General features: G+C 39.3%; 1 protein-coding gene across 2 annotated transcripts in view; it reads left to right on the top strand.

Annotated features, from left to right (window-relative positions):
- Positions 1 to 23,299, top strand: part of ZNF385D (zinc finger protein 385D) — a 406,562-nt gene that overhangs the window by 6,160 nt on the left and 377,103 nt on the right. Inside the window, exon 1 of one of the 2 annotated variants that reach the window (XM_066319788.1) lies at positions 13,261 to 13,336. The exons of the other annotated variant lie outside the window; for it this stretch is intronic. The gene's annotated coding sequence lies outside the window, so the exon portion shown is untranslated. Of the gene's footprint in view, positions 1 to 13,260; positions 13,337 to 23,299 lie in introns of those variants that run through there. 2 annotated transcript variants of the gene reach the window in all.

Raw genomic sequence — 23,299 nt, 5'->3', positions numbered from 1 at the left:
TGTTTTTTAAAGATGGCTTTGTGGTGTTGTCTTGTGCACTGTGATATCTAAGAATATTTTTTGTGCTCTCTATAGCAAATTTTCATTGAGTTGTTGATGCCACATTACTGTTGTGGAATGCGTTAAAAAGTAGAAACAAGGAGTAAGAATTGGTGGGCAGAACCTTTTCCTGAAGGCAGATTAAAGTAGAACTGTTAGTTTGTGATAATGAACCCAAGAGCCTGTGGAAAAAAGTAAGAAAAGAGTTGTTATTGTAAATGACTGCATTGCGCTTTGCTGTACAAACCATTCCAGTATTTTGTTCAATACTTACTGCTCTGAAACTACAGAGCTCCCTAAACTGCTGGCATTTGTAGTGAGGGGGAGGAATGGGAGATTGAGAAGAGATACTCCTTCTCCAGAAGTTGGATTGAGTAAATTCATGTAGTGTAACCAGATGTCCTCATCAGTTTCATCTCTTTGGCTGATAGTCACTGTGGTTTCATGTGGGAGGTCATGGTTGCTGCTAGACAAGAAGTGGGTGTGAGTAAAATTTTTTAGGAGGTAAGTGAGAGGAGGTTCTGTAATGAGAAGCTGTACACAGAGAGATCAAGGGACCCCTGCATTGCATTCATATCAGGAGGACTGCAAAATAGATGAGATGCTGCATTCTGGGATGGTCAGAAGGTTTCAAGGCTTCTGCATCATTTTAAAATATGAGACATCTTCCTAATCAAGTCCTGACATCAGTAACATGTTCCTCACTATGTTCAAACCTGAATTAGAGGGAATGGGAAAACAATATTCAATTTTTATTTAACTTAGAAGTGTGAATTTTTTGCTTTCTAGCTACTTGGAATTCCAAGATATACTCAAGCCTGTAAATCCATTTAAAAAATGGAAAAAAGTGAGTTTTTTAGATCACAGTATATGTTTTAGGGAAACACGGTCTTTTCCAGTCCTGATGACGTTGGACTTGTGTATATTCTCTATGGCAGGACTGCTCCCAGTCCAGGTATTGATTTCAGTTAACACTGAAGTTGCCTGAGGGATGGTCAGTTGTTTGTGGTAATGGTACTGCTGGGTGCAGCCTAAATTGCTTCCAGCGTTTGGCCTACAAAGGCAAGTTCTAATGAAGCAAAAAAGAATTTGCCATGGTTTTTTATTCATTGTGCAGTTGTGGAAGATTTCTTGTTATTTTTCCCTGAGAAGTGGTAGTAATCTGGTTAGAACAGAAGCATATGTTGCTGGGTTTTTTTTTTGTTTTCATGTATAGTCTTTGTTTTCTTAATATCCAGGCTGAAAAGCTAGTCCCAGCTCAGTAACTTTAATTTTTGGGAGAGGACTATGTTGCAAGGGTAAAGGTGGGAAAAGGATTACCTTACAGAAACTGCAGTGACTGGAGTGAGATTCTGATCTTAGGAGGGTTTGATCTTGTGGGCTGTAGCTGCTGATTTTTCAGGGTTTTTGAATTCTTCTGTTTTGGCCCTTGTTCCAGGGAGTGAGCACACAAATGATCTCACAGAAGAGACGATTAAGTGACACCTGAGAGTTTTTCAGCAGCATTGAGCAGTTGTTCCATTGCAGGGAGGTTTAAGCTGAAGCTGCATCCTTGACTAGCTTATTTTCCCTCTTATTCCTGCATCAACATGATGCCAGTTCAATGGCAGATGGACATTTTTAGCCCAAGGCTTTTATATTCTGCAAACGCAAACTCTGTTTTATGATTTTCTTAGCATAAAAAGAGGAAAGTGGCAAAATTATTTATTGATGTATTTTGACAATCATATATGATTGTTTGCTGGTGAGGGGGTTGTTTATTTGTTTTGGGGTTTTTTTAGATCTAGTCAAAATATTTAGATCCAATAAGTTCTGATTTTATTCAGTGTTACTGGAAGCCTGAGGAATACATAGAATGATTCAGGTGGGAAGGATCCTAAGGAACATCTCTAGTCCAGTTTCCTACTCTGTGTCAGCTGTGAGGTAAGATCAGGTTGCTTCAGGCTTTCTTCAATCCAAACTTGAAAACATCCAAGGAAAGAGTGCACGAAGTCTGCCAAGTGATTACTTTTTCACATCAAAAAGCCAAAGAGGGCCTGATAATTTTGGAAAAGTGGGAGTTCTAGATAATGGGCATCTTCCTAGAAATAAGTCCAAGAGCAAGTGGTGCTAAAGTGATTCCACTGATGATCTGAAGTACCACTTGTGAAACATAATGAAAGCTGGCTTATTTTAGGATGTTCCCGAAAAGATACTGTGGAAAGCTAATCATGTGCTGAATCCATAGTGTTCTGAATAAAAAGAATTCTAACTATTCCTAGGCTTGCAGCCCCTTATCTGAGTTCACCTAGTATCTGTTACCTTTTTGAGAAATACAGAGGAATACACCAGCTGTCTGGTCCTTCAATGTGTGCATAAATCAGAAGTGCAGGTAAGAGTTTGTGACTAGACGGGTCTTGGCAACCTGAGTAACTGAAATGTTCTAGTTTTGTTTGCTTATAGGGATTGAGATAACTTTCTGTTCTGCTCTGTGCTATTCTGTCATAATAGCACAGAAGTCTCTGGTCATTATGGAAAGAATCTGAAAGAAAATGCTTTAGTGTTTTTGTGTTAGGGTTTTTTTTTTTTTGGGGGGGGAGGGAAGAGGAGTCGTTTGGGGTGTGTGTGTTTTTTTTGTTTTGTTCTGCTGCGGTTTGGTGATTTGGGTGTTTTTGATCTCCCACAAGGTCCCAGCTTTGGGACACTAATGAGGCTGCTTTGTTCTCATGTTCCACTTGATGCCCTGCCCACGGGGTGGGTGGGTTTCTCTGGATGTCACCTGTGTCTGGCTTAAGGCATTTGACAAAGAACCAGCAGCTCCACTGCATCTTTATGTCTTGATATCTTCTTGTGTACAAACCTATGAGTAAATGTCACAATTTTCCACTAATATTTCTATGTCAGAAATCTCCATGCAACATAGCCTGCATGCAGTAGTACAACCTTGCTGGTAGTATGTTTTTGTGATAAGAAAGAGTGCTGTTTTTCTTTACAAAGCACATAGTAACTTTTGTTATTGACTGCTATTGTCTCACATATCCTAATTAATTCACCTATTTGGTACAATTAATTTGTTAATGCTTCTGCAGTCATGTAATAAGATACATTGGTCCACCAGCAGTTGCAAGGCACTCATGTTAAAAGATTGTTTAGAGACTCTCTTTCTTTGCTTAATAATATTTTAATAAGACCTTTCATTGAGCTCCACGGCCATTAAAGTCTTATTTTTGAATTTTTTTCTCTTCCTTGTTTTGTCCTCAGGTGTTTGTTTTTCTTTTTTTTTTCTTTTCTTTTCTTTTTTTTTTTTTTTCTTTAAATCTGTCATCTGATTTTATCTTTGGTCCACTGCTCTTTGCAGGTTTTGTTTTTAACAAGTACATGGGTAATAACTTCTGTCAGTACAGATATGATTCAGAAATCTTTGATCAATGGTTTTCCTTGAAGCCTACACTCCTGTTAATACTTCAGGTGTCAAAGCTAGGGGCAAAGGATGATTGAAAAACTAGTTTGGTAACTAGAAGTCATTTATGATTTTCCTAATGTAGGGAAAAATAAGAACTCTATCTGCTACCAAAGCTGTGAAAATTTGGCAGTGGTTGACTTTGTAATGCAAATCTCAAGATGGATTTCTCCCCTTTCTAAGATTTTACGTGTTTCTTGAGAATTAGCATTTGTACTTCAAAAGTTGTTTCTTAAAATGTATCTATATTTGTGAAAGGGTGTGTGAAGCCAGTCCATACAGTAGAAGGAATTGCGATGAACTAATGGCTTTTTCAGGAATGTATGTTCTCTGGTCATAGCTTGAACCTGGCGCAGGAAAACAGAGTGAAGGGTGCCCTGGAGAGCTCTCATTGTCAGAGCAGCACTGCACAGTGCCTGTCTGTGTTTACCACACTTTGTGGTGTGTATGTTTATTTGCTGCAGAAGACTACAGCAATCACAGCAGGCACTGCTGAGCAGCGTGGCTGGGAACTCTGCTGCCATCTGTGTTAGCACTGCCTGTTCCTGTTGTGTGCTTGCTTCCATATGTAGAGTTTAGCACTTAGTCTCTACTGCCATTGAAGTAATATCTCCAAAAACAGTTGTGACAATTAAAGTTGATGGCAAACAGTCATTTAGGAAGTTAATTAATTTGCTTTCAGTACATGTTCTCTGTTTTTTATTATTTTTTTTCTTGAGTATCTCCTGCTCCTTCAGAAACATTTCATGGGATACTACTGCTCAGTCCAAACTTGAACTCATCACTTTTGGCTTTGTACATCGTAATAACCTCCACAGCAACCACTGTGATGCCATAAACAGAGGATTTGACTTCAGGTGAAGAATGTAGGCAGTAAAAGCAGAATAACCCATAAAGGAAAATGTGGGAGGATGGGGAGGACAGGGAAAGTGATTATTTTGGCTTTCTGTGTAGCAATACACCACCCACCCCCCAGAACTTTTTTTTTTTGTAAATCTTTACTGGTAGCTGAAAGAAAATAAATTCTTTTAAGATGTCAGAGTAGAACTTCCATTCTAGACAGTATAATTGAAAATATATACAAGTAATGGAGTTTTATTCTTCATGAGGTTTCTTTTTCTCTCTTTCCATTCATTTTTTAAAAATCACTTTACTAAATCCACCGTGGGAGGATAGTTTTGCTGCTGTACTTTTCCCAGGATGCAGCAAAAGAAATTGCATTTGCAGTTCACAGAGAATGAAATTAGACTTGCTCTGTCCTGATGATCCACTACTCCTACACCCAGCACATTTCTGGGAGAGACTCTTGCTTGCTATAAGAGACAGTGCCCTGACTGTACTTGCACCTGCTCTTGTGCATGAACGAACAGGCATGGATTTGGGCCCACGTAGCCCCCAAATTAGAATTAGGCGCTGTATGCAGTGCCTCTGTGTGGGTCTGCCTCCTCTCTGAGGTGTTGTTCGTGGAAGGGGAGAGTTCAAACATATCACTGTTTTTGCTTGTAGGGGTTGAGACAGCTTTCTGTTCTGTAATAGATTTATACCTCCTCGGAAATACTGTGGTCTCAGAGAGCATCAGGCAGTCGAAGGATGTCCATTTTCATCTTGCATCATCTCATGTTCACAACACAGTTGGGTACTGAACTGTGAAATCAGTAGAAAGTAATTGGGAAATGCAGATTTCGTTGTGGCATCTGGAAGAGTCGACTGCAATTCATTTTTTTTTTAGTTGGATGGTATTGAGGACCACACACACTCCTTTTTCTTGTTGAGTAATAAAATCCTGCTCTTTAACCTTCAGCCATCCATCCATTAGAGATTATGTACATAGACCTTTATATCTTGTCTTTTGTGTCTGGCCAGTTCTTTCTTTTGGGCTGTGGCTTCTCAAAAGCAGCTTCAGTTTGACCAACCCTCAAATGACCTTGGTGCTCGTGTAACTTAAGTACCTGTGTGCCAGACTGCACAGCAATAAATACCACCTTTTCTTACAGAACAGAAATTGAATGCATATAGTGCCTATGGAGGAAAAAAAAATCTCCAATAAGAGCAGAAAAAGCCCAGGGATCAGCAAGGATCTCCATTTAATATAATGTTGATCCTGTGCTCCATAATGCTGCTTAACACGCAGGACTTGCCCTAGATTGATCAATCAATCAGTCAGTCAATCAATTTATATCTGTATTTGTCCAACAATTTCAGCAGTTTTCATTTACATTTCAAAAGCAGAGAGAGACTGAGAGTACTCATATCTGTAATTCCAGTATTCCGATAGTCCCTCCATCTGGATGGTTGTTCCTGTGAAACCGACACAGTCGGGACAGTTTTCATCCATTTCATTTTTTCCATCTTCTCAGATGAGCCTTTAATCTCCTGCTTGCTGTTCCCTAAATTATAATCAGATTTGACAGTGATAGGATGGCAGTAAATATCTCTATAAAAAAGTCTATAACAAAGTAGAACTGTTGTTTCTCTCCTTACTCCTTGGTGAAGTGATGAGGTAACATTTTATTTGTGAAGTGTGATTAACTTTGAAGCATAAAGCTGCCTAGTTTTGGGCCATTTTCAGGTGTATCTGTTAACAAGTCAGGTGTTTATTATTTTTTCCCCTCTCAAAAAGACAAAAAAAAGCCTTATTTGTGACCTGCTTAATATTTTTGGAAATTGATATGATGTCAACTTGATTAACTATTCTGTTTCCCCAGAGGCTAATAAGATACTTTTCCAAATAAGATCTAAAATAATAGTTATTTGGCATGTGGATAATAATTTTCATTTCTAAATAACGCCATTCCAGAATGGTTTTAATGCTGTTGATAAAATCCTTATGGTCAAGTAAATGAAAATATATGTAATAGTTGCATTTAGAAGAAGTCTGCTCATGGTTTGTGGATTTTTTCATTATTTCATATACGTGTGTTAGCTGCATAATTTCTGCATCTCTTTTGCTTCCCATTGAAGTGGAAAAATCCTTTCTCTTCGCTTTTTAAGCCATCTTCTGCACAATCTTACAGGTCAAATTAATGGTAAAAATTATTCAAGATAGAAGGTTGGAGATAGATACAAAATGATGGGCATACCCAGCTTAAGTGCAAGCCCTGCTTATGGAATCAAGCAGTTTTGTTCCAGCTATAAGCTGTAATCAGTCACGTTTCTGTTTAATAAAGTTTTTATTTTTCTTGAATAATTTTGCCTGGTTGTGTCTGTCCTTTAATTTTTATATTCTTATGTATAATTTTGGCATTATCCCATTGTAGCCCTTCTGCCTCTACCTAATCTTGAGAGGAAATAGACTCTAAATACACTGCCATATTTTATTTCTTTCTCTCACTCTTCTTTTCATTATACACTAATTTCCATGTCTTAACTGTTCCAAAAATTCTTCCCCCTTTATTCAGTTCCCATAACCTCAGTTAAATCTGAGCTTCGCTGTCAGATACAAGAATTTAAGTGTGGTTTTGTCCCCCTCCTGCTTAAGCCCTTGCCTTTCCATTTTAGGATTTGGTGTTCCTGCCACCTGTGTATTTAAATGTCCATCTGGCACACTACAGAGTTTTCTAATTCTTTATATATATGTGTGTGTGTGTATGTGTATGTATATATATATATATATATGTATATATATGGCTAAGATACAGATGTTAATTTTCTTTTCTTAAAGAAGTTTGTGGTAGTTTTTATGTATGTGAAATGCTTCAGTGTTTTTCTTCACAGTTCTAATGAGAGTCCAAATTTTCAGCCCAATGAGCTCCAAATTCCACACTTGCTTATATAATAGCACTGTAATTTTCATTTATGCTTTGTCTGCTTTCTCTTGATTTTATGCCAATAACTTCAGGAAGATCAAACATCATAAACTTTCTGGGTATAACTTTAGAGATAGAACAGAAGATTCTCAGGAAACCAAACTCCAAACTATATGCTTCAAACCCAATCTCCAATCACCTGATGTACAGAGAAGTGCTGGTGATGATTGTTCTCTTTGGAAGCTGCTGTTTTCCTTGATGTTGCTGTAGGAAGAGACCTTTGTTGTTTTGGGTACATATGAGTTGGAGAACTCTGGAAATTGCTGACAGAAAGGGAGAGTCTGATTTAGGACATTCCCACGGATTTTGTGGGGGTAGGGAAGGACCGTGTTAGTTCTCACCACTAGCAAATGGTAAGAACCTTTTTTATTGGGTCAGTGTTTCTAACAGCTTCATCCAGCTGCCTTTTCAGTTCTCTCTGGACATGCTGTTACAGAGCTTTGACAAACAGATTGAAAAGTTGCACGCAGTAAATGAGCAGTACAAGTTCCTTATTAATGCTACTTTTCCCTTTGGCAAGCTTTTCAACTTCAGAGAGTATATTTCTTCCCCTGCACTTAGAATTAATTTTGTATGCCTTGACAGCCAAATTATTTGATGTAGGAGTAAAACACCCCACCTGTCCCTCATAGAAGCTGAACACTTTGACTGATCTGGTCCTAGCAGTGCAAGATAGCATTTAATGGTTGATGGGCCAGAAGAAAATCTTCTGGTAATAGGGAATTCCAATTTGTATGGGCAAATACAAAGCTGAGGTGGAGTTCAACAAATGGGGACAAGTCGCAAATAATTCGACATTCAGGCAAAAGCGATAACCATCATGGTTCATGCCAGCATGTGGCTGACTTTCAATTAGCTTGGCATTATGCTTTGCTGGTTTAGGTGAAAGATGGTGAAGATTTTATCAGCTGAAAAGAAATTACTTCAGTGTTTTGCAGAGGTTATTACTGAAACCAACACAATTCCTATAAAAACTTGAATTCTATATAATATATATTTTTATATATGTTATATCCATATATAAATTTAATATTGATGTATAAGAATAGAGTGTCTGTTGTGGAAAAGAATGTGCACAACTGTTTCAGAGGGGATGCAGCATTGACTGACTCAACCAGTTATAAAGTGGTTTTCTGGCAGTGAGTGAAGAGCTGAATTTAATGATTAAAAAATACAGGGACCTATAGGCAATGCCTGCACAGTGGTTATTTGCATTTGAGAAATGGGAACAGGTATCCAAGGAATTTACTGAGGCAAGTTAATAGGTTTTTGAGTGTGCAGAAAGATATATGTACTCTGGGGAAAGGTAGCATGTGACCAAATCTGAATGCACAGGGCTTGAATGTTGCTGGTACTTTGCAAAATTGCTTATCAATAGCGTATTGAGTAAACAATTTGCTTTAGGAAGTGTGGAATATTGTTAAGTGGTGAAATAAGAAATGTGATAGTGATAAGGAGGGCGATAGCAAAGACTGTGATTAACAAAACAGTAGAATTAGGACAGCAAAACTTCACACACAAGATTTTATTTCCAGATAAAGAACATTCTACAACTGAGCCTGCACAAGGTGAGTGCAATATGTTTGAAAATGAGAAGTGGAAAAGAAGAAATATTTAACTGGACCAAAAAAGCAAAGAGGAGTATAATGTTACAGTGGTCAGCAATAATGATAATTCCAGTTTATCAGTGGAAAAAATTATTTGATCAGTGTCCTAATCAAAGAATGAAATAGCAGAGAGAGACTAGTCTAGTTTTCCCTTAATCAAAATCAGGAAGCACTAAACTTGAACTAAAAGTCTTGAGGTATCTCTGCTCTTCCTGCAAAACTGACAGGTCTCCAAGTAGGAATATGATGATTTGTGAAAAACATAGTTCATGCAGTGAAACTGTTGCATATTTGTAGATTTATCAAATTTGTAAAATGTGGAGGAAAACAGTGGGGGCAGCTTTCCCACATAAAGTTGAAATCATAAGATTATCTAATAGGATAACTAAATAAGCACCTTGTTTTAGTAGTATCTGTAAGAGGACAGAAAACCGTAGAAAACCTGCATCTTTCAGTAGACCACTTAACACAGAGCAAGCAGTGAACAAAGAGTGACTGTCAGTACTTATAAAAGATGTATCTGCTGGGCAGTCCAGGCTAAAAGGGAGGTGTGTTGGGGTGGTGGTTTGGTGTTTTGTTTTTTGTTTTCTTTTTTTTTTTTTTTTCTCTTGTAAGTCCAGAAATATGACTCTTGCACAGAGATAGTTGGGCTGCACCTAGAATTTTTTTGTGTCTGTCAGAAGATATCACTGAATAACCTTTGGAATTATCTTTGGAACTATCCTGGCATTTGAGGTGTTTCAGAGGAAATTGGACCAGGCACTAGGGGAGCTCTTAGATCTTGATATTGTTGGTGGTAATGTTCTTGTTGCAAGGAAAGGAAGTCTGGGAGGAGACAGCAGAATACTGTGATGTTGGATTGTAGCAGCTCTTTGGGGTGTGCCAGGAAGTGCTTGTGTCTAAATCAAAGGATGAAGGGGAAGGGTAGCACTTGCGGGAAACCAAAGGAAGATCAGAGTAAATCCTGAGGGTGTCAGTGGTTCCAGAACTTTGTGGAAACAGCTATGTTAGCTATACTGTGATACTTCTTGAAATTCCCCAAAACAGGCACTGGTGTAAAGACTATACATGGTGGCGTTTGCTAGGAGGGTCTTTAGAGACACAGGGAGCTACAGCAGAGTCAAATTGGTAGCAGAACTACCTCAAAGACCAGTGGGCAAGGTTAAAATGGCTGATTCCTGGCTGACAGTGTGTGACTGCTCACATTACTTGACAGCCAGATAGAGGGACAGCGCAGGGACTGGCAGTGGGTTAGATGGACTGGATCCTTTATTGCCCCTTGCAGTCCATGGCACTACCATACAGCAGGCAACATGTGGAAGTGATTCATTCCAATCTTTTATGTGTATGTCTCAGCCTCCTATTTCTGATTTTCCTGGCTCCCTGATAAAATTTCTTTCTCCGTGTTGTCCCAGGCTTATCAAGTACTTTTAGTACACCCCTGTATTTTCTTATCCCACACCCTATCTACTAAGCCATTCACATCCAATAAGCTTTTCTAGATTTGTGGGCAAAAAATAGGTCCTTCCTTCTAATTTTGCCAATAGGTTATGCCTCGAGTTAGCCACGCTCCCAAAAAAATCCACCTGAGACAGACACTGACCAACAAAAAATGTCCTTGCAATCAAAGTTTGGCTAAGTTCTAAGCTGGTAGTGGGGTTTTCCTGATTGGAAGTGATGGCAGCACTGGTGTGCAGTGCTACGAGGGCTATTACAGTGCCTTGTAATTACATCTCTTTACGTAGGTTCAGACTAAAAAATTGTCAAAAGTTTGAAGGACAAAATTATGCCTAGCACACCACATCAGATTAATAGGAGGCATTTGATAGAAAGGGGCTCATTAAGATAGAGGGAAAGCAAAATAGACTGCTGTCTGACACTTGCCCACCCATAGGTATGGCAGCCAAGCATAATATGTCTCCAGGAACTTGTAGACACAATATGCATTAAAATACATATTTTAAAAAATATGTTTTAATATATATATGCATTAAAATAATATGCATAATATTATTATATGCAATAAAATAATATATGCATAAAATAATATTATTTTTTCTTTCTCTTGAATGTATTGTGTGTTTGATAGCATTTGTGGATTTTGTGTAGATCTTGTGCAATTATAATTTTTCAGAAGTTAAACTGCTACATTGTGTAATTTCAAAAAGAATGGAGATTCAACAGGTAAACATGCATTGAATTTCCTTTTTGACCTTGTGTATATTTACTTGCAGGGAAATTCAGCATGTACTTGAAGATGCCCTACTTATAGTCTATTTTGGACCTCTGTCTTTAACTGAATGAAATAAATGTATGTATTTATTACATTTTCCTTTTTATTTCTAAACGGTCCAGCCAGGGAGTAAAGCAAGTGTCTCCTAGAAAGTTGCTACTTTGAATAGAAAGTTTGTATCCAGAATAACTCTCCCACTTTCAGGAAGTTTTGCTCTTAAATCAGACAAGATACCTTACACCTGAATTTGATTATCTGTGGGCCCTTTATTTCTCTTGTCATTTACCATTTTAATGTGGGCCAGTTTTGCCCCCTTGCTATTGTAATTAATGGGAAATTGATGCAGCTGAAAGCACACAATTTTAAAATTGCTATGCTTTTTATTTCTGTGTTCATATCTATAGTGGGCCAGGGGCCCTAAACTCTCTTGAGAGTGACGAAATGTGTTCTGGCAATGTTAACACTGAAATGCAAATTCTTGGCATATCTGGAAGCATGAATGGAGGAATACAGTAAAGGAGTAGGGCTGCTTCAAAACAAACAAGCAGACGAGGGAGCAAGCGAAATACCACAGGAGAATTGTCAGAACTGCAGGCTGCCTTAGTGCCTGTAGTGTTTGGTAAAGTTCAGGTCTAAAAGCAGGCTCATATGAGAAAAGCACCATGTTGCCTGAAACATTTGTGTGTTTGATGCAGTAAGGTCGTTGTGTCCTAAAGGCAGATTTAGGCCAAACATCTTCCCAGTGCTTGTTTCTAGATATGCCACTGAAAGGAGCTTAAACATGCTGCCAGTTATGTGTAATCTCTGGCACAGGATTGTGCAGCAATCCTGTTAGGATAGTGGGGTGAGTGGATGTCCCTCATCTCCAAACACAGAGGAGAGCCAGCTAAGAATTTTTTCCTGTTATTTTGTTCCCTGCAGATGCATTAAAAACTGAAGTTTTCCAGGGATGACTGAAATAATAACAAGGGCTGGTATATTTGGTTTGTGTCTTAAGGTTTTGTTAACAGGAGGGGCTATAGGAGTGGCTTTTATGAGAAGCTGCCAGACCCTTGCCCAATATTTGATAGAGCCAAAGCCAGCTGGTTCAAGATGGACCTGCTGCTGGCCAAGGCTGAGCCAGTCAGAGATGGTAATAATGCCTCTGGAGTAACAGATTTATCAAAGGAAATAACCCTGCTGCACAATGGCAACAGCAGCCAGAGAGAGAGGTGAGAGTATACAAAACAACTCTGCAGACCCCAAGGTCCATGGAGAAGGAGGGGCAGAAGCTGCTCCAGACACTGGAGCTGAGATTCCCCTGCAACCCATGGGGCAGCCCGTGGTGAGGCAACTGTGCCCCTGCAGTCCATGGAGATCCATGGGAGTGCAGAGATCCACCTGCAGCCTGTGGATGAGCCCACATGAGAGCAGGTGGATATTCCTGGAGTAGACTGTGACCCCGTGGGAAGCCTGCTCTGGAGCAGGGTCCTGGCAGGACTTGTGGATCCATAGAGAGAGAGAAACCCACACTGGATCAGGTTTGCTGGCAGGATTTGTGACGCTGTGGAAGGAGCCACACTGAAGCAGTTTGTGAAGAACTGCAGTCTGTGAGAGGGGCTCATGTTGGAGAAGTTCATGAAGAACTGTCTCCCCTAAGATGGACCTCACCCTGGAGCAGAAGAGTGTGAAGTGTCCTTCCCTCTGAAGGAAGGAGTGGCAGAGACAGTGTGCGATGAATTGACCACAGCTCCCGTTTAATATCCTCCTGTGGTAGAGAAAATGTGGAGTGAAATTCAGTTGCCTGGGAAGAAGGCAGGGCTGGGTGGAGGGTGTTTTAAAATTTGGTTATATTTTGTGTTTTTCTACTCTGATCTGATTGGTAATAAATTAGTTAATTTCCCTGAGTTGAATCTGTTTTGACTATGACAGTAATTGGTGAATGATCTTTCCCTGTCCTTACCTTGATTCATGAGCCTTCTGAGGTGTTTTTTCTCCCCTGTCCAGCTGTGGAGGGAATGATAGAGCAGCTTTAGTGGGGATCTGGCATGAAGCCAGGGTCAGCCTGCTACAGATGGGATAATTGGGAAAATTTGAGGCAGGTGGGAACAAGGTTGAAAAAGGGCATCAGGAAGAGCTTGGCCAGCATTGTGACCACCTTGCCTTTAGAAGTCTTTCACAAAGGCTGACTGGAGAAAAGCTGAAAATGGAGATGAAGAAGCTCTCTTAGGAAGTAAGACTTTCCTGTTTTTCTGCTGGTCTAGCAAGATGAAATGATTCATACCGTGGTCAGATATGTGCCAGAGAGGGCATGGGAGTGCATGGCTGGGACAAAAATGTGGGCTTGGCAGCCACAGTTAAACTCTCTTGGATTGATTCAGGCATACAATGTTAGGTGACGAGTCACAATCCTGTAGCTGCAAGCAGGGACTGAGCATTTAGGCATTGTTTATGCCATATTTTTGTTTTCCCATTGCCATAACACCTTTTTTACTTTTTGCAATTTATGCATTTTGGAGGCATGCCTCAGAGCAGTGTGCTGATTGTGTGTGGAGTTGCATAGTATATTATATTCTCTATTGCCCCCCTTTTCAATCCAGAACATGCCAGGTATTGCACCAGGGCTTTTTATGATCATCTAAGTGCTCAAAAGGTGACATTAGAATATCATCTGATACAAAAGGGAGGAAAACTACATGTGACACTTATTGATGCTGGTGTGGAGGTTTGAACTGAAAAAAATAGTTTTGTTTAGAGTATCTTGAAAGAGTTCAGGGTAGCATGGCCATTATGGAGAAAAGTCTTAAATAGATGTTGAGAAGCTGGGACATCTCTAAGGAGTGGGAAAGGGTAAAGATGATGTGGTTTTGATCTCTGGAGTAAATAACAGGACAAGGTCAAGAAAGTGCATTAGCTAAGGGAAATACCTTGAAAACGGCAGGGTCATGCAGGAAGGGCATTTGGAGAAACACCGAAATAACTCTTCAGGAGACTGTAATGATGATGAAGATTCCTAGAAAACTAAGCACTGTAGACTGTGATGAGGACAGGAGAACAATTTGAGATCATTGGACTATCAGTTTTTACTGCAGCATTTTACTGCCAAGGAGAGACTTGACCTCTATGATTTATAACCTTTTGAACTAACATACAACCAGTCAGAACTTCAAGCATGTTCTGCTACAGCTCTAATGCAATTTTATGTTTTACTGCTTATGTTGAGCTAAAAACTATTTCTATTCTGAAAAACATGCTAAGGCTATCTCTCTGAAATGCAGCTTCCTCCTAATGACATCAATTCCTACTAACTTGTTTATGTTAAGGGAGAGCATTAATTTTCTTACTTACAGTAAGGAGTACTTTTTCCTGCCTTCATACTCTAGATTCCAGTGGGCAGCATGTGATGCAGCTCTGACCCAGATTCACCTGCCATCTGGACTACCTTTTAGAAACACCCTTTTTCATTGTTTGTAGCAACCTCTTTAGCTTTGCCCCCCTGTCCATTAGAGAGGTTCTCAGCTGTAGCTGCACAGATTAAAGCAGAACACAGCTGACATTTATGACAGAAACAGCTGTTGCTTACAAGCATCCAGGCTTGTCACCTCCAGTTCTCATTCAGTCTTACAGGTAACTAGTTTTCCTCATTAGGAGTAAGTGGAGCTGTGTTTGCAAAGATCCTGGCCCAAGTGACTTCACTGCTCTCATACTCCATGCCAATGTAGGCTGTTTAGCCAGGCTGTTAAAGCCCTGGTGAAGACCAAGACCTAGTTTTGGCCTCAGAACTCCAGGGAGCAGGCTAATGGAAGGTATTGGTGTTCAAGCAAATCTGGAAATCTCTTGTGATTTGGTGTATCAAAGCGAAACTAACTAGCTGCATATCAATATCATATCAGATATGGCAATGGCTGTTCAGCACAAGATTAAGGGGGAGCTCTACAGTTGGAGTATTTCAAGTGAAGGAGTTTCCTAAAGGAATGTTTTTGGTTTGTGTGTTTTTGTGTTGCCACAGATGATCAAAGATCTAGAATGTTAATTTTTATCAACAGACGCTTTCTAGCTTATCAAGCCTCAAACTGTTGGTGAATGCTAAAGTTGGTCTGTGAAAATTTGTAAAATACACCTTTTGATTCATACCTCCCATAGGGTTCCTTGTTGTTCTTATAACCATTTCCTAGCTGGTGAAGCACAAGGCAACTGCATAATAGTGAGGAACAGAAACTAATTCATTCCTTAATGACCATCAGCACGGCATTGGAAAACTGGCATATAGTAGTGTGGTGATTTTAAAGAAATTTGTGTTGTAAGAAAAGGAAAAGCCTTTTGCAGATATCTGATATTTAACCTGTGTCACTGAGTATCAACACATTAATTTTGTAGGTTTTTTTTTTTTTTGCAATGGTTCTCAGATGTGTATGTATTTATGTGTCTTTATAAGTAAAATTATCTTTCTGAAATTTAAATGAACTTGTGGCAGCTGTCTAGTTTTTAGACAAAAAAAATAGTGTATAGGTTTTCTCTCCTGAGTTGTCAGAAAGCTAACACCTTTGAGTAAAAGCTAGGTAATATTTTGAATTCAAGATTAAGTGTTTTTCTTACAGAGTCTGTAATGCCAGAATTGCTTGCTTTAATTTCTTTTTTTCTTTTTTCCCAATCCCTCACAAATAATAAATTTAAAAACTATAATAATCTCCATGTGGAAATATTTGAAAAAATAAAAAGCTAAATGCACTACACTATTTTAGATTGTTTGACCTAATTTAGAGAACTAAGGACTTCAGCCTTTTGGATTAAATTCAGTCAGAATTTGACATCTACCTAGCAGTGTGCCAATCGTTATCAGTAAATATGAAACACCTATGAGCTAGAGTGAGGTCATTGAAGAGAAGCCAAGAATTACAAGTCCAGTTCACTGTCAATTAAAACATGATTTGAATTTTAAAGTAAATCTCCTGGCATTAGCAATTGCCAGGGCTTTTCAGAGTCATGAGGCAGAAGTCACTATTGCATGCTTTCCTGTTGTAAATTATAAGATTCACACATTTATGTCACAGTCTAGCTGAGAGAAAAACAAAGCTGAGGCCATCTGAAATGAAATCATGTTGTGATTTGTGCCAGATGGATGCCTGAAGTAATTACAATGTCAGTGGTTCCTAAGTAGGGTAACGATATGGCCCTAATTCTGGTCAGTCTGGAGAAATCTGTTTTGATGAACTTTCAACTCTATTTAGCTCAGACATATGTTGAAAGATAACCTAATGGGATGTTACTGCAATCTGCTTGTTCTTACCCAGGCTTTTGAATACACTGCTGCCATAATTGTACCAGTGATGGTTTGTACAAGTATTGAGACAAATGGGCTAAGGCCTGTTATTTCTATGCTTGGTGCGAAATCTAGAGAAATAATCTGTCACTTCAGTACTGTGATTTGTTATGAGCAAAATAGTTGTGACTTGGGAACCTTTGTTGAATGTAATTTTTTATCAGTTAGGGAAAAAAGCCTCTGATCATGGATTTGGGTATTGAAGGGGAAGCAAAATCAAAGAATATAGACAGTTAAAAGAGTTAAGTGTTTTCCTTCCCCTTGTCTTGGGCTCAGCTCAAACACCTATTCTAACCCTTCCCTAATCTTGATTTCCCTTATTTTCACTTCAGATTAGGTTCAGTGTTCCCCACTGCCTTTGGGGAGCTGAAGAGAAGCACAGGAGGTGGGGTCATGGGCCATAAGGGTACATTTTTGCTATTCTTCATTTTACTGTTTTTCCCACTGTTCTTTTTCTTCATGTCCTGCTCTAGAGAAGCTGAAGTGCCCTTGGGGGTGCAGTTACCCTGGCACAGGTTCCCCACAGCTGCAGTCCCGTGGGGGTATTGCTGCCTCAGCACGGGTCACCCATGGCTGCCATCCCTCCTGCCCAGAGCATGTTTCCAGTGCTGTGTGTCCCACCTCTTGTGGCTGGCACGGGCACTCTTAAACCACTTTTGAACCTGTCTGAGGTTTTTTGGGGATGCTGGGCTGTTTATGCTGGTTTCAGAGGCACCTGCAACCAGCTGTGGCCATCGCAGGGCTGCCTGCACACAGGGCACCTCTGCAACCCTCTTCTGCCAAATCCCTGCTGTTGATGCCCAGTATGCAGCTGTAGTGCAGATTTTCTCAATCTTGTTTTAGAGTTTTAGTCTGCAAAAGACAGTGCACAGAAGACTTGAACCTGCAGCCCTGTGTTTTATAAGGGTTTGGAGGAAATGGTTAACTTCAGGAAGGGCTGTTTGATGAATAGCAGATAAACAAGCAGGACTTGGTGAAGAATCATTTCTTAAATCCTAGTTGTGTGTCATAGTCCTTGTGTTTCATTGACATCAGAGTTGTCTTTCACCCTTTAATAATGAGACAGCTGTATTTCCTCATGGACTCCTTTAAGATGACTTCTGACAGGTAACCAGACTGCTCATTTATCTTAAACCTCAGCGTGCTTCATGCCCTGCTTCTTTTGTTGCATTTTAATATATTTGTTGTTTGCTGAAACAGCCTTAGCTCACTGAGATGAAATAATTTTTCAGTGGGCTGAGGCAACAGAAAGCCTGAGCAGGTGTTCCCTTGTGTGTGCTCTCACACCCCTGGCAGCTGATGGTCTCTGTAACCTGGGCTTTCAGCAAGAGTATGTGTCCACTTGGCTGACACAGGACACACAGCTCATTCTTTGTTCCCCACCTAAATCTCTACGGAAGTGTCACAGCCATGTCATCTGAAGACCTTGAGACTCAACCAGCTGATGCTGGGCTTTTTAATGTCTCTTTGTGAACTTGGTAGTGATGGTTCTGAAGTTGCTGTCTGAAGGCTCAGAAGTGCAATGTCCTCTTGGTTAACACTTCATGTGGGTTTGAAATGCTTTTCGAGTTAGTTTTCTAATTGGTCATCATCTAAAACTTATCTTCACTTTAAAGAGGAAGACTGGGATTTGCTGGGGTTTCAGTGTCTGTTTGGATCCGACATACCGAGTTAAATGCTTCTAGATGCCAGGGCTTGTGACCAATATATCCTATTCATTTGAACAGAGCGGTCTATTTTAGAAATTGTCCAAGGCCTATTTTATTCAAAATGATCTATCACGCTGGCTTTACATAAGCTGAAGAAAATATCTTTTCCAAAGCTGACTGAAAGTCAGTAGACCAATTTATGTAAAAAGAGTTCGGTATTTCAATTTAAAATTTTATTGAGGATGGAGGAGAAAAGGAGAGACCTTTTTGTGCTGAAAGTTAAGATGAGGACAAAAATAATTCTAGCATAATGGTTTCACCCTGGAAAATGGGGTTTCATTAAAATCAGCCTTCAGCTGAGCCTATCAGAACTGTCAGTCACAAGGAGAGGTTGTTAGGCATGTAATTCTATGGAAAAATTGTAGGTGCACAGCCTGCCTGTTTATATCTTCCATGAAATAAATATCTCCAACATTTTTTTTGTTTGAGAAATATGAGAATAGTTCATTTAGTTAGAAATGCCAAAACACTGAATTTCTGAATTAAGATTTGTGTGGAGGGGAATGTACTACCTTATTCTGAATTCTGTGAAGATTTTAGATTGTTATCTGTTAGTTTATATTGTTTTCTGCCTTGCAACTCGTTTCTGTTGTTGTTGAGTTTGATTTCAGAGGTGACACGTGTGTGATATTGAGCATTGCTTAGTGAGCTTTAAGTGTTTTGTAGAATCTGTGACTTTGGCAAGACATTTGCTCTGATGAGGCTAGGAGGTTAGCTGCACGTGTAATCCCAAGAGTTTCTCAGATGGGCAGAGAAAAACCTTTTGAAATTCAACAAGGGCAAGTACAGAGTTTTGCATCTGAGGAAGAATAACCCCATGTGCCAATAAAAGCTGGAAAGCAGCTCTGTGGAGAAGGACCTGGCGGTCCTGGAGGATAACAAGCTGTCCATGAGCCAGCAGTGTGCCCTGGGGGCCAAGAAGGCCAAGGGAGTCCTGGAGTGCATTAGGAAGAACGTTGCCAGCAGGTCATAGGGGATGATCCTGCCCCTCTGCTCAACTAGTGAGTCTTAGTGAGGCCACATCTGGAGTGCCGTGTCCAGTTCTGGGCTACGTGGTAAGAGAGACATGGAGCTCGTGGGGCAGGGGGCTGTGATGTGAGGGGGACTGGAGCACCCCTCTTGGTAAAGCCTGAGCTGGGCCTGTTTAGCCTGGAGAAGGCTGAGAGGAGCCTCATCAGTGTATGTATCTGAAGGGAGAGTGCCAAGAGGATGGAGCCAGGATCTTCTCGGTGTTGCCCAGCAATAGAAGAGGGAACAGGCAGAAACTAAGACGCAGAAAGTTCCTCCGAAACGTGAGGACGGACTTCTTTATTATGAGAGTGATGGAGCAGTGGAAGAGATTTTCCAGGGTGTTTTTGGAGTCTTCCTCACTGGAGGTGTTCAGGACCCATCTGGACACACTCCTGTGCAGTGTGCTGTAGACTGGCCCTGCTTGAGGAGGGAGGTTGGACCAGGACACTGTCTGTGGCCCTTTCCAACTTATCCATTCTGTGGTTCTGTGATCTTCAGAAAACTGATTACGAATAACTGCCAAAACACTGGCTTCTATTACTGAAGTTGTGTATATCCTAAGATGATATTTCAAAAAGATCATCAAGTATCTCTCATATTTGTAAAATCTTCTGCAGTTAGTGAATCAAAGGACTTTATGGTGCTAATTGAAAATGGGAGAGATCTTAATTATAGTATTAAAGTAATGTATCATAATTCTTTCTGCTGTTTTACTACTCTTTCTGAATTGCTGGCTATGGTAATAATATCTTTATGAGTGACGTGTTAATGAAATTGTGATTCCTATATAGAGGGAGAGAAACTACAGACTCAGAATGTTTTTGTTGTCTGTGAGGGATACTTGCCATCCAACATTCTTGATATATACGAATAGGTGGCAATTGCCACTTAGCCACTTCATTTCATGTGACATGCTGTCAAACTTGTTCTGGCTGTGTGTAGCAAAATTTCCACAGAAGGTGGTGATACATTTTTGATTTAGCTTTGAGGGATTAGGGATTTGGTGCATTTCCTGATGTATTTTAGTCCACGTATTCAAGCCATTAGAAAATTAAGGCTCTCAAATTTATTTCTGTGGGATCTGAGGAGACACAACACTTCACTAGTCTAAGGATGGCTCTCAACAAACAAGGGCTCCTTATTTGAAACAGTAACATGACCGGTACATGTACTCTGGCTTCAAGAAACAAGGCAGTAGGACTGCTTGGTTTTGGTTTGCTTATTTATTTTCTTTCCCAAGATATGGGGATCTAGATGATATTTAAGGTCCCTTGCAACCCAAACCTCACTTCGACTATGATATGGCTATATGCCTTTTTGCACACAGAGTATATGATGGGCTACTTGGTCTTCAGATAAGACAGATGATTTCTCCAGAGAAATTTCCAAACTGTTCTCTAACATCTGCAAAAGCTGTTAGTTTCCTAGCTGTTCTTCCTGCTCCCTAACATCTGCAAACTCGTCCTAAGGTAAAAACTTTCTTTGGATGGAGAACTGTAAGGTATCTCTCAATTTGCAGTGTTGTATGGACTCTCTTGATAATTCTGTATGTGAAAATTTCAACATGTAGTGTGCTTTATTCAGTGCATTGAGTGCTGTTGGAGTGGGCAAAATCTATATATACCAGACTGAACTTACACAGGCAATGAGTAATAGACAAAGTAACTCAGAAAAGGAGCATTTTCATTGTGAAAAAGGGCCTCTAATAGTCTTGTCTTTCAAGAAAAGTGCAAAAAATCCTTTAAAAATTAACATTAGTGCTAAAAGAAGAATCTCATTAGATAATAAGTGCAATGGAGACACTGGTGTTATGGCAGAGTATTGTTTTCCCTCAGTATCACCTCCTAACTCTCAGCTGTTCTCTGGGTGCTGAGTATTTATTCCTCATGTTTGAGAAACATGTTAGGAGTTACTGCCTCCAGCCCTGCCAAAAGCTTTTTCTGCTCTATAGATATCTAGCTCCCCTTTTCTAAAATTTGTGTAATTGTTCTGGAACAAAGCCAATCACATAAACCCAGTATTTTTGATTTGGTACTTAGATTCATGTTTTCTGTAGCTTTTCAAGTCCAATAAAGGCTTTGAGTGTCAAAAAGCTTTTATTTCCTCCAATATCTCTTAATCTGCTGATACGAGAAAAAAGATACTATCTCTGCAAATGCTTCTTCAGCTGTTCTTAACACACTCTTATTTCTTTCTTGTCCTTGTCTCACCTGGTCGGTAGTTGGAGGTTGTAAAGGTTTTTGAAGGTTTTAAAGACAGATAAGTTAGGGAGGGATTAATTTCAGCTTCTCTTGATGCAGCTAAAGCTTTAGCCTGTAGGTCAAAGTAGCTAGCTAGGCTCCCTCTGTGGAAGAGGGAAACAGGCACAAGCAAAGGAAAATAACATTCTTTTATTACTTCATTCTGTTGATGGAAAACAGGAACAACATGGGGGGAAACCCCAAAACCTTTAACCCTGTCAGAATCCACTTAATTTCTGTTCCACCTTTTCCCTTCAAAAATGTCTGATTCTGCAGCAGGGTTCGTGCTCAGATCTCCAGAATGCAGTCAGGACCTGATGGCTTTCCAAAATCCAAGCAGGGGGAAGGCCCATTCATCTCTAATATATGGTTCTGATGAGTAAATTTGAGTATAGGAGAGAGAAGAATAGGAAATTAGTTACTCATAGGGATTTAGGATTAGGATTGCTGGTATTTGGTAATCAGAAAAAATGCCATTAAAATAGCAATTTTACTGTCTGAATTAGTTGCACTTTGCTTCTGACTTTTTAATGCTCTATTGCAGTGACTTTACATGCCAATATGTTTGCATTATGTGACTGGCATACAGTCTTCAATGAAAAATGCTGCTCTTAACCTCCCATTATTAATCTTTTGAGACTTCTGTATGCTTTCCAAAAGTGAATTGTTGCTTGAATTTCTGTACTGGACTGTTACAACTCATTTCTTCTTGGTCTGACTTCTAAATGTCGTAGTTCTCATTTTTTTCTCTCTTAAAAAACAAACCAAAACAAGATTAACAAAACAAAAAAGAGTCCAAACTTTTCATACTAAAATTAAAATGAACTACGGAGAACTTTTACACATCTTGTAGTATATTATTGTTGTAGACATTTTTTTTCAAATGCAGTACTCCAGGGTATCTCTAGCTTCTGATGGCAAATAAGTGAATAAAAGCTCTGTTTTCGTAGATTTCAGAGAGACTTGTTCACTCTTCCCTGTATATGGTGTTTTTACCTGGAGCCTCAAGAAGATATCTGAGGAGATTAAAATTTAGATAAGTTAATTTTAAAAGGGAAAGACTATACTAAAATATATGTATTTAACTGTATTAATGATTGTTGAGATTTCTACACTGTTTATTAGCATCTGTTTGGGAATGCTGGGCATTTAAGTTGTAAGCTGTTCTGACAAAAAAAAAGTGCGTTTTTTGCCTGGTTATTGTTGTAATGTACTTCTTGTAATACAAAGCAAAAAGTAAAGATACAGTAGGTAAATGTTACCACAAAAGGAGAGAAAGATAGGCAAGCATTTTATCAAAGTAAAGATGATGTTCTTTTGAAAATGCCAAAAGATTTGAGATATTTTGGTTATAAATTATTCATTTTCTAGCTGTGCTTTCTTACTGATGCAAGTTCACCCATAGAATAGTAGCAAGAGGTCGTAGCAGTCAAAACTCACTGTTTTTAATGAGTAAGTGTCAAAACTTCTGGGTGGCATAGAACTGTTGTATCTCTTCTGAACATTAAGCTAATATGTATAGAGACATATAATTCTGGAATATTTTGAATACCTTTTTGTTCATGCAGTTTTCAAATAAAGAAATTAAATGTTTTGGCCTCCAAACACACGTTCTATCTGTGTATGTCCTGTGCCATTTTTACATTGTATATAGACTTTATTAATGGCATGATCTGATCTGCAAATTCATTCCCTAACAGAAGTCTGTGCAATTTATAAAGTTGAAGACTTTCTTGTATCCTTGCTAAGAGTTAGAAAAAAAAATTTACCTGATGAATTTGTGTATATAGTTAGCTGATCAACTTTTAAGGACTTCTGAGATTTTATTTGGCCGGAATTATTCTATTTGGAAATTGACAGAATGCAAATATTCTATTTCCTGTGACTCTAAAATTTAATATAGGGTTGTTATGTAG

Source organism: Sylvia atricapilla, chromosome 1 (genome assembly GCF_009819655.1).
Source record: "Sylvia atricapilla isolate bSylAtr1 chromosome 1, bSylAtr1.pri, whole genome shotgun sequence".
NCBI classification, from domain to species: Eukaryota; Metazoa; Chordata; class Aves; order Passeriformes; family Sylviidae; genus Sylvia; species Sylvia atricapilla.
Note: the sequence above shows the minus strand (reverse complement) of the source record. Positions and strands in the feature narration are given on the sequence as shown.